The following is a 9887-nucleotide window of genomic DNA, read 5'->3' as shown; positions in this document are numbered from 1 at the left end:
TTTATTATGTTTATGGTATTTACTATATTAAATTGTGTGATATATAGGCATTGTATTGGCCTATCGACCACCCTGCTCTCTTGATAAAGGCATCGGCCATTAAAAAGACAATTTCGATAGATCACTAATTTTTTCTACAGATTTTGTTCCACATGATTAATGATGGACTTGGTATTGCTGTTGTGAATAAGATTACATATTTTACAAATCCTACATAATTATCTGATTTGGGCATTTTTGTAGCATCCATAATAGAATAATATATAATAAAATTCAATACCCACAAACAAACATGAAAATGGCTGTTAGACGGCTTCAAATATTGACATCCTTTTGCTAATAAAAGGCCATTTCATATAAGGATATAATCGTGGTCTCCAGAGTGAGTCTGTGTGAGAATGGAATATCTATATCAATAACAAGAATGTAGTGTAATTGGGAAAATTTTGCCCCAGAGCAAATCAGTGACATTTATCTGATAAACAGACCAGAGAAAAGAGCTTGGCAGATCCACAAAAAATATAGCATAGCCTTTAGGTAATGTAATTTTAATCTAAATACACAAAACTGTATTCACATAATAAAGCTGAGATCTCTGAGCTTATCAAAGGGGATGATATGAAAAATGTCTACGGGCAAAATTTTATGTACACACATTTCTAATGCAAGCTGACTGGTCCAGCAAATGTTGGCAAAACCGCACTGTCAACAGCGTACATAACATTCCTCAAAGAACTCTGTGACCCCCATTATTTATGGTGACAGGCCAAATTGATTGTGGTTGAAAGATTCTAACAAGAATAAAATGAGCTTCTCCGTTATTGCCGTTCAGGTAAATCTCTGCTCTCCCCTTTCCTCCAGGGGAAAGATGTGTAACCCTGGGTTCATGACAACAGTTGTTTTCTTCAACCTTGCCGAACACTTTAATGCCTTTTTGCATTTTCAGTCATGCAAAAAGCCGTCAGATCAAACATCAAGACCCTGTCTTTGCTGCTCTCTTGTGTTTTGTCATTTCACCCTACTATTCCTTTTGTCAGGGTTACAGCACGGTTTGTTAAATTTATTAAAGAGAGTGCCATCTTTTCTGCCTTGTGTGTTTGTCATTGCGTTCACATGTGCCTGCACCCGAGCATGAGCGTCTTATCACATACATCCATATTGTGCTTAAGGAGCAGATAGGAAACCATTTTCAAGACAGTGATGGAGGGTTAAAAGAATAGTTTATCCAAAAATGAAAATTCTGTCATTCAAACCCATATGATTTTTTTTTCTTTTTTTTTTTCTGTAGAACACAAATTTCTTTTTTTTTTTTTTTTAAGAATAATGTGTCCACTTTTTATATAGAACAAACACTGAAAAAATATTTTGTGGTGATGTAAATAAAGAAGAAAAGATTAAGTAATTTCTACAATGAATGAGTTAGTTTAAGAGTGAACTTGAAAATGTTTCATAGATTTTGCATTTGTAGTGAATTCAAACATGTAAAAATGAATGCTCTAGCTTATAAGTAAATATTATTTAAGATTGTTTGTTATCTTTACATGCATCATCATCATGTATCAATCCTAAAGACGAAAACCTTGTCATATGTATTTGCTAATTTGAGTAAATTTAAGGGGTAAATTAAATAAGTACATTTTACTAAACTTTTCAAACCTGGTGTTCCCAGCATGCACTGTGCTTTAATAATTAATGAGCTTGCATGGTTTCACTGTTTGCAAGTTGATTTACATAATTTGTATTGTTGATTTGTTGTGAAGTATGAAGTTCAATTTCTACTCCAAATTACCTGTTCATGATCAAAAACATTATCTGTTGATTGTTACTGTCAGTGTTTTGTGTACCAAATGTTAAGGTCTGCATTTACAGCTCTGTATCTTGCAAGGTGATGTTGTCTTATAGACTATATATCATGCATTAATCTTCCCTGTGAAAGGCTTCTGTCGGTCATGTAGTGCATGACTACATACTGTATGTAAAAAAAAAATGCATTGAAATGCCGGTACACTTATAAAGCATGACACACTTCAGTGCTACAATGCTTGAGTAAAATGTACAAAGAGTGAGTATATTTACTTGAAACAGAGAACTGAAAAGTAAACTTTGCTTGAGAATTGCTAATTAAAGCCACCAAGAATTGTTTGTATAGCCTTTACTTGAAAATAGGGTTTATATTTACTAGCAATTATTTATTTATTTTTTACATTCTGTTTTTTAAGAAAACCTCGAGCCAGTCACCTGGCTAGGCCGTCGAGGCTAGCAGGCAGATCAAGGGAATAGGACCTCTTCTGACAGCCCTCCAAGGAACATGTCCCTCGTTCCAACCGCTGGAAGTGGCCAGGGTCCGAAACTTGATGGAAAATTCGGACACTGAGCCACACCTTTGACGGAGCTCAGTAAGAAGGCGAGCCGGCACTCTGCCATGAGCCGATCGATCAAAGACCTTGCGAAGTTCATTGGAGAATGCCTGGAACAAGGCAACGCAAGGCAGCTTGTTGTCCCAGGCTGTGGTTCCCCAGTCACGTGCACGCCCCGCCAGAAGGGTGATGACATATGCCACCCTCACCTCCTCAGTGGGGAAGGAAAAAGGCTGGAATGTGAAGACCAGGGAGCACTAGGACAAGAACGCATGGCATCCATCCGGTTCCCCAGCATGGAACCCAACTGCAGGTGCAAACAAAGGCTTTTATTGAGGACAGTGATAATAAGCACACCAGGGCGAGGGAAAGAACAAACATGCAGGTGATACAAGTGATGGACCCACTGATGACCTCACAGAAATGGATCTCATCTGACCAGGATGAAGATAGTGAGCTGGTACCATCATGTGGCTCGAGCCTGTAGCGTGCAGTCTTGAGTTTAGCCGCTGACAGGATTCCGGAATCTGAGGACACCGAGGGCTGGCAACACACACAAGAAGAGAGAGAAAGGGTGAGTATCCAGCATGGATGAATCTTTCTCCACTAGAAGGAGAGATCGACGCCCAGGGTGACAGCAAGCAGAAATAAAAAGAGCACGGGATAATCCGCTAGAGCGATAGCTGAGCTAAAAATAGAGAAGAGCAGGTAGTCGCTCATAAAGCAGCTCAATAACTAAATGAAGCATTAAGAAAACGCTGCAACAACTGGCTAAAGAACATAAACTTTTAAGAAAAACCAGCGAAGAACTGAGGATAGAAATGGAAATAAATACACGCTAGACAAACGAGAGACAGGTGGACACAATAAATGCAAACGAGCGAGTGAGCAGCGCTCATTTGCGAAGGGCAACATATGCACGTTGTCATGACGACAACCTGCGTGGCAGGCTGTCAAAACACAACATACATAAACACAAAATCACAAGACGAAGAGGAGAGGCAGATTAGTCCAAAACCCCAACAAAAACAGCCTTCAAAACATCTCCTTTTGTGTTCCATGTAAGTTGTATGGGTTTGGAACGAAATGAGGGTGAAATAATGATGACAGAATTTTAAGTGAGTGCTGTCTTGTGTGCCTGGTGTGTTTATCATGTGCCTGCAACCGAGCATGGCCGCCTTATTACATGCATTTATATTGAGCTTACAGAGCAGATAGGAAACAATTTTCAAGACAATGACAGAGGGTTAAGTGTTTTACACAGTGTCCTGTGGCATCTTTAGAAAATAAAATATAAAAAAAAAAAAAAAAAACTCACAACCCTTGACATATGATATTGTGAGCGATGTATCTCTAACAGCTTTATGCAACTGCCGGTTTTTCTATTATGACAGGAGGAGCGATCTCAGTGGCTATTTGTTTCAATCAAAACACTAGATGGAGAGGGCCAGTGAAAACAACTGCCTGTTCAGACTCTTCATCCACAGAAAGCCGGAATGCATTTGCATAATAGAGAAAGGGTGAGGAAAGAGGTTAAGGCCATCTTAGCTACTTCAGCAACCACAGCAACTACACACAGAACTCTGGATCCAGCTAATCAAATACAAATGGACCCAGAAAAACAGTTTCACAGAAAGCTGTCTGAAAATCTGTTTAACCTCATATGGTAAGAGTGGAGAACCGCTGCCTTTCAATCACGCATGTTCAGCAAATGGAGAAGGAAAAGGAATCTGCTGATTTAAATTGATGAAAATACACGCAAACGGAGTTCCATTTTGTTTGTGATTGCTTTGCATCAGGTATCGCTGATTGCCCTGAGAGATCAGGGGAATGGTATGGGACTGACAAGGCCTCTCTCGCTCGCTCTCTCCATTCTCCAGTGCAGCTGTACTAAACTCAACTACAACCATCATCACACTGTCCTCCTCCTGCAGTCAGGTCAAGGATGTTTAACACTTCTCCTTCAACCAAGCACACAGGAACTCCTATTGTTCTTTGTTTGTCTCTACTCTCCACCTACTAACCAGCACAACTGCATAACATTCTGCTTAATAATGACTTAAAGGGATAGTTCACACAAAAATGAAAATTCTGACATCAGCGTCATTAACTCACACTCATATTGTTTAAATCCTGAATGACTTTCTTTTTTCTTTTTTTTTTTTTATGAAGATATTTAGAAAAATGTCCAAGCTGCTCTTTTCCATTCAATGAAATTGGGTGGAATCAGCCATCCATTTTCATTGTATGGAAAAGAGAAGCTCAGACATTCTGCTTGATAACTTATTTTGTGTTCCATGGAAGAACATGTTTGGAATGACATGAGGGTGAGTAAATACAGTTTAATTTTACTTTTTTTTTTTTTTTTTTTTTTCTACTTAGCATTATTTCAAGACTACATTCATATTTCACAAATATTATCTTATATCCATCTCTTACTGGACTTGACCACTGGACCAAGGTGGCATAATTTATTTGGCCATATAATAATTACTCAAATATTTCTAAACCAATTATGAATTCTAAGATATGACACAATAAAGATATACATGAGCCTTATTATTAGCATACTTATTAAGTTCCTTGTGTGAGTCACCTGATATGCCTTCATTTGATAGCTAAATATCCACGGTCGACACTGCTTAAGACTGATATGTGTAACCAGTTATGTGCAATGCTCTGCAGGAGAGTTAGCGATTACACAAATTAGATGCATTGTTGTTGTCAAATTGTTAACTCACAGTTGCAGAGTGTCAGTGTGTGGCTGGTTGTGTGGCCCATAAGATTAATAATTCATTAAACACAATCACTGTTTGTTATATAAGACAGAATTGAAAGATTAATGGGGACTATAATGAGGCATTATAGTCATAGATTTATAATAGTAAATACCCTTAAAGTATTTTTTATTTTTTTATTATTATTTTTTTGTCTATGTTAAAATTAATTCTCCCAGCTTAAAATGCAGAGACAGCTATAAGTAATACATTCATAGGTTAATTCCCACGAAAAGTGTAACAATGCGCTTTCAAACCATTTCTGTGTGTGTTTGGGCATCCTGTCCAACCTGACACAGCAACACTGGCTCACCAGTGATGTGAGTTTGGGGTGGTACAACTTGTTTTCCAACAAGTGGAAGATGATGTTCAGGAAAACAAAGTCACAATTTTTGTAATTTCGTTTGGTCAAAATAGTGGTGGAGAAATTACACACTTTACCTTTAAATATTTTATTAAATACCATGTATCACTTGTCATTGCATGTACTTATTGCTTACTTAAAGGGACAGTTCACCCTAAAATGAAAATTCAGTGGTAACACTTTACAGTAAGGTTCCATTTGTTAACATTAGTTAATGCATTAGGTATCATGAATTAACAATACATTGTTTACAGCATTTATTAATCTTTGTTAATGTTAGTTAATGAAAATACAATTGTTCATTGTTAGTTCATAGTACATTAGCTAACAAACACTACATTTGAAACCTGATGATGTGCATTAACATTATGAACAATTTTGAACAGCACACTATATAGTAAATGTGAACTCATTTAAGCAAAGAAATGTCAGGCCCATGGGTGGGGTCAATGAGCATCAACAGGATATAGGTTGAAATTAACATTAAGTAAGGAATAATTGACGATGGACCATTCAATTATTGAAAAATAATGCACACTCAAGGTGGTAATGTGGTCACAACGTGCAGCGGAGTGACCGTTGCACCTCGGGTGTGCATTATTTTTCAATAATTCAACAGGCCGGAGTCAATTATTCTGCTTATACCACAGTTACCACACCTTAATACATTGTTCAGGGTTTTATCTCAAGACACTTTCTGGTTTTTGTCCCTAAAACGCTCTTGTGAGTGGAACTACTTTCTTCCGCCACGGATTCAACGTCTTGCTCTGATACAGCTCAAGCTTTCGTTGCTAGTTCGAAAACGCCACTTCAGAACTAGCGAGGCTTGCACTGCTTTACTGAAGCACGTACTGGATAATGAGGTAGTGCGTTTGTGCATGTGTGTGTGTGTGTGTGGGCATGTTTATGTGGTTTACGAGGACAATTTGTTAGGTTACAAACTGGTAATTACAAGGATATTATGCTATAAATGTGGTTTATGGGGACATTTCTAGTGTCCCCATAATTTAAATTGCTTAAAAAACATACTAAACGATGTGTTATTGAAAATGTAAAAATGCAGAACGTTTTCTGTGAGGGTTAGGTTTAGGGGTAGGTTTAGGGTTAGGGGACAGAATCTATAGTTTGTACAGTATAAAAATCATTATGTCTATGGAAAGTCCTCATAATGATAGGTAGACCAACATCACTAAGATGTAAGTTTATGCACTTAGCAGCAGCAGCAAGTGTCATCATATTTCCGATATAAACCTTAACAACTGTTTTTAACCCCACTGTGATGCAGGTGTGAAATGACATGACGGCTCTATTTCTCGCTCGCAAGAAATAGTAAGTAAGTGTGTGTGTAATGCTTATAATGTATGTGTGTCCACATGTATTGGAGTGTGTAGAGAGAGGGGAAGGGGTTGCGAGGGTGTTTCCCATAGATATTTCAGATAATATAGAAACTGTTGTTTTGATCAAGTGTATCTAGCTTTGATACAGCTCAAGCCTTCCTTGCTAGTTCGAAAATGTCACATTAGAGCTAGCAATGGAGGATGTGCTGCTTTTAAGCACTTATTGGAGAAACAAGCTACTGTGTGTTTGTTTGTGTGTGTGTCTATTTTCCTGTTATTTACAATAATGAATGAAACAGAAAAGCCTGTGAACAAGTGTCAATATTTGCTCACTTGCTTAAATGAGTTCACATTTACTATATAGTGTGCTGTTCAAAATTGTTCATAATGTTAGTGCTGATTCCCATTTCTATTTAATTATTCTGTTCATTCTATTTAATTTATATATTTCTTTATTTGATTTGGCAATGGTTTATTTATTGAAATTAAACTGCACGTTTCCATTAATTTTAAAGTTTGACATGGAAAACGGCAGATCAAATGCAGAGGATGGCTTGTTTTTTTCCTGGGGATTGTTGGTTTGATTTTCTTTTGTCCCCAAACAGGATCATGCTACTTTGCTTTCTGTCTTTTGCCGAAGGTGCGCAGTAGCTTCTCAGGCTTGTTTCGCACTTGTGACCAGTGACATGAATCCTCGATAGCAGACTTTGTTGGGATCACTGGGCTTTTTGTGGTTTTTCATTTCTGCATTATGAGACAGGCAAACATATTCAACACCATCTTCGTCTTTTTTAATGATGAATGAATGTTTTCTTAACTCTCGATTTCCTTCTCACCCCCTCCTCGCCAGGTTCAGCTGAATGTTAAACCAGACTTTGAGAACAAGCCCAGTTGCAGTGTCTGGTGACAGATTTAGGAATTCACTCTATTTCAGCAGTGGAGATTGGAAGATGATGAGAGCTGACGTCTTTCCCAGCCTTGCGAAATTTTTTGAGGACAGCCCTGAATACATTGTTGGATGATTTGAATTCCGTTTGCTCAATTATGTTATATTTAGAAATATAACGGTTCATGCCAGCTCTTGGGAAGAGAAAACATGACACTGAATACTCTGTGCCCGTTGCGCTTCTGACTGTGGCATAGAATGCTCACAGCTGGGTATTTAGGGCATTTGCCCCCTCTCTCTCTATCTCTTCCACAGAAGTATTTTTGGCTTTAAGCCAGTCGTTAAAAACATTTACTGCCCAAGCTGTTGTTTTTTTTTTTTTTTTTTTTTTTTTTTTTTGGTGTTTACTTCGTGTTTTTCGCCCTCAAGCCTGTTTAGCTGTTCATCGCTGATTGTTTTATGTCATGTGCTGTTGCCGGCTGCCTTTGATGTTCTTTTTTGTTTGTAACGTTTTTCATCTGGACTGTCCAATTCAGCTGCTGCCCAGTTGTTGAAATTCTCATGCTTTCCATAAATATTAAAAGTTATTTCTGGAAAATCGAAATTTTGTTTGATGTTTGATCTTTTTGTTTGTTGTTTGACCTGTATGCTGTGGTGGACTGTAGGCTAGCCTATAACTTTTCCGTTATTTCAGTTAACTTGGTGTAGTGATATGGAAACGTTATGCGGTCAAGACCTGGAACTATTTCCAATTTGTGCAGTTTCCTTGATAAATAATTGCACACCTTAGAACGTCCGTCAACCAATCAGAATCAAGCATTCAACAAACCCGTGGTATAACTAAGATTAATAATTGCAGTAAAAGTATTGTTCATTGTTAGTTCTTACCCTAGTGGGGCTCCAGAAACTCAACCGGATGCCCTTCCTCGCATGTCATACATTATTCAAGGACCCAATAGCAGTCGCAGAACACCGACGATAGCCTCGCAGTTTGCAGCACACCAGACTATCCCCTCGAAACCAGCGCTGGCCCTGGCCACAGTGATAGTAACAACAGAACACAACACAGCTGCCCACAAACCAGAGAACAAAAATAACAAAACATGTCTGAAGAGTTTGAAGTCAAAGAGGAGATACATTACGCCCAGCTTTTTTTTTTTTTTTTTTTGAACAGGAGTACTCGGAAATCAGAGACAGAGAGATGGAAGAGGCTGATGCAGCCACACTTAGTGATGCAGCCAGCAGATACACCTAGTCTGTGCAACCCCTAATTAGCAGATATTAATTATGATATTATGGGGTTCATTTGGTACCCAAGTATAAAATATTTTCAATGAAAATATAAACAAGTACTAACTCTTTTTCTTAACTCATAAGTTTGCTGCTCAAAACGACATCATGCAGCAGTCATTATGGGCCAAGCTCCAAAGGGGCGTAGTCCCTATAGTATCTGTCAGTTTTCTTCTTATTTTTATTCCGCTTTTGAAGTCTGTGGCAGCCCACAGAACTGTACATAGGAAGGTTATGAAATTCGGCAAACTGTTAGGGGTGGGTACAAATAGCCCCCATTCCAAATTTTGTCTCTAGGGCAAACCCTAGACTGCCACCACCAGTTCAAAAATTTACTGTTTAACAGCTTATAACTTTTAAACCATATGGCCTACACACATAAATCATATATCTGAGACACTTCTGGCCAAAAATGATCAAAAGCTTTTTGATAGACCAAACCATTTCTTTATAACACATTAAAAAAAATAATAAAAAAAATCAGCAGTAAAGACGGCAAACAGGAAGTGAGGCTAAATCTCTGTAACACTTTGTCTTATCGAAGCTAAACTTGGTATGCTTCATTAGGACCATGATCAGAGAGTACATGGCAAGTTTGGGCAAAGTGCCACCTATAGGTCAAGAAATCTAAAAAATTGCTATTTTTAGCCATAACTTTTGAACCGTTTGACCTAAAATCATGTGCTTGGTGTTTCTGGATTCCTTGTGTCATGCGGAATGAGGACACCATTTTTTTCTTTGATTGTCCATATGGCCTGTCCACCATTTTGAAATTTGTCCAAAAACATTGTATCTTACCAACAGTTTGGCATATTAAAATGTAGCTTATTAAACATTATTAGCACCATGCCCTGAACTGACCTGAGCAGTTTTGGT

The 9887-nt window shown here is 38.0% G+C and overlaps 1 long non-coding RNA gene across 1 annotated transcript; it reads left to right on the top strand.

The window, feature by feature from the left end:
- The first annotated feature begins 3867 nt into the window (after positions 1 to 3867).
- LOC127451894 (uncharacterized) lies at positions 3868 to 8146 on the top strand. The gene is made up of 4 exons (XR_007899164.1): positions 3868 to 4023; positions 4157 to 4295; positions 6784 to 6827; positions 7686 to 8146. It is a non-coding gene; the product is annotated as an uncharacterized LOC127451894 (long non-coding RNA).
- The last annotated feature ends 1741 nt before the right edge of the window (positions 8147 to 9887 follow it).

Source organism: Myxocyprinus asiaticus, chromosome 14 (genome assembly GCF_019703515.2).
Source record: "Myxocyprinus asiaticus isolate MX2 ecotype Aquarium Trade chromosome 14, UBuf_Myxa_2, whole genome shotgun sequence".
NCBI classification, from domain to species: domain Eukaryota; kingdom Metazoa; phylum Chordata; class Actinopteri; order Cypriniformes; family Catostomidae; genus Myxocyprinus; species Myxocyprinus asiaticus.
This window is presented reverse-complemented; position numbering and strand designations above follow the sequence as displayed.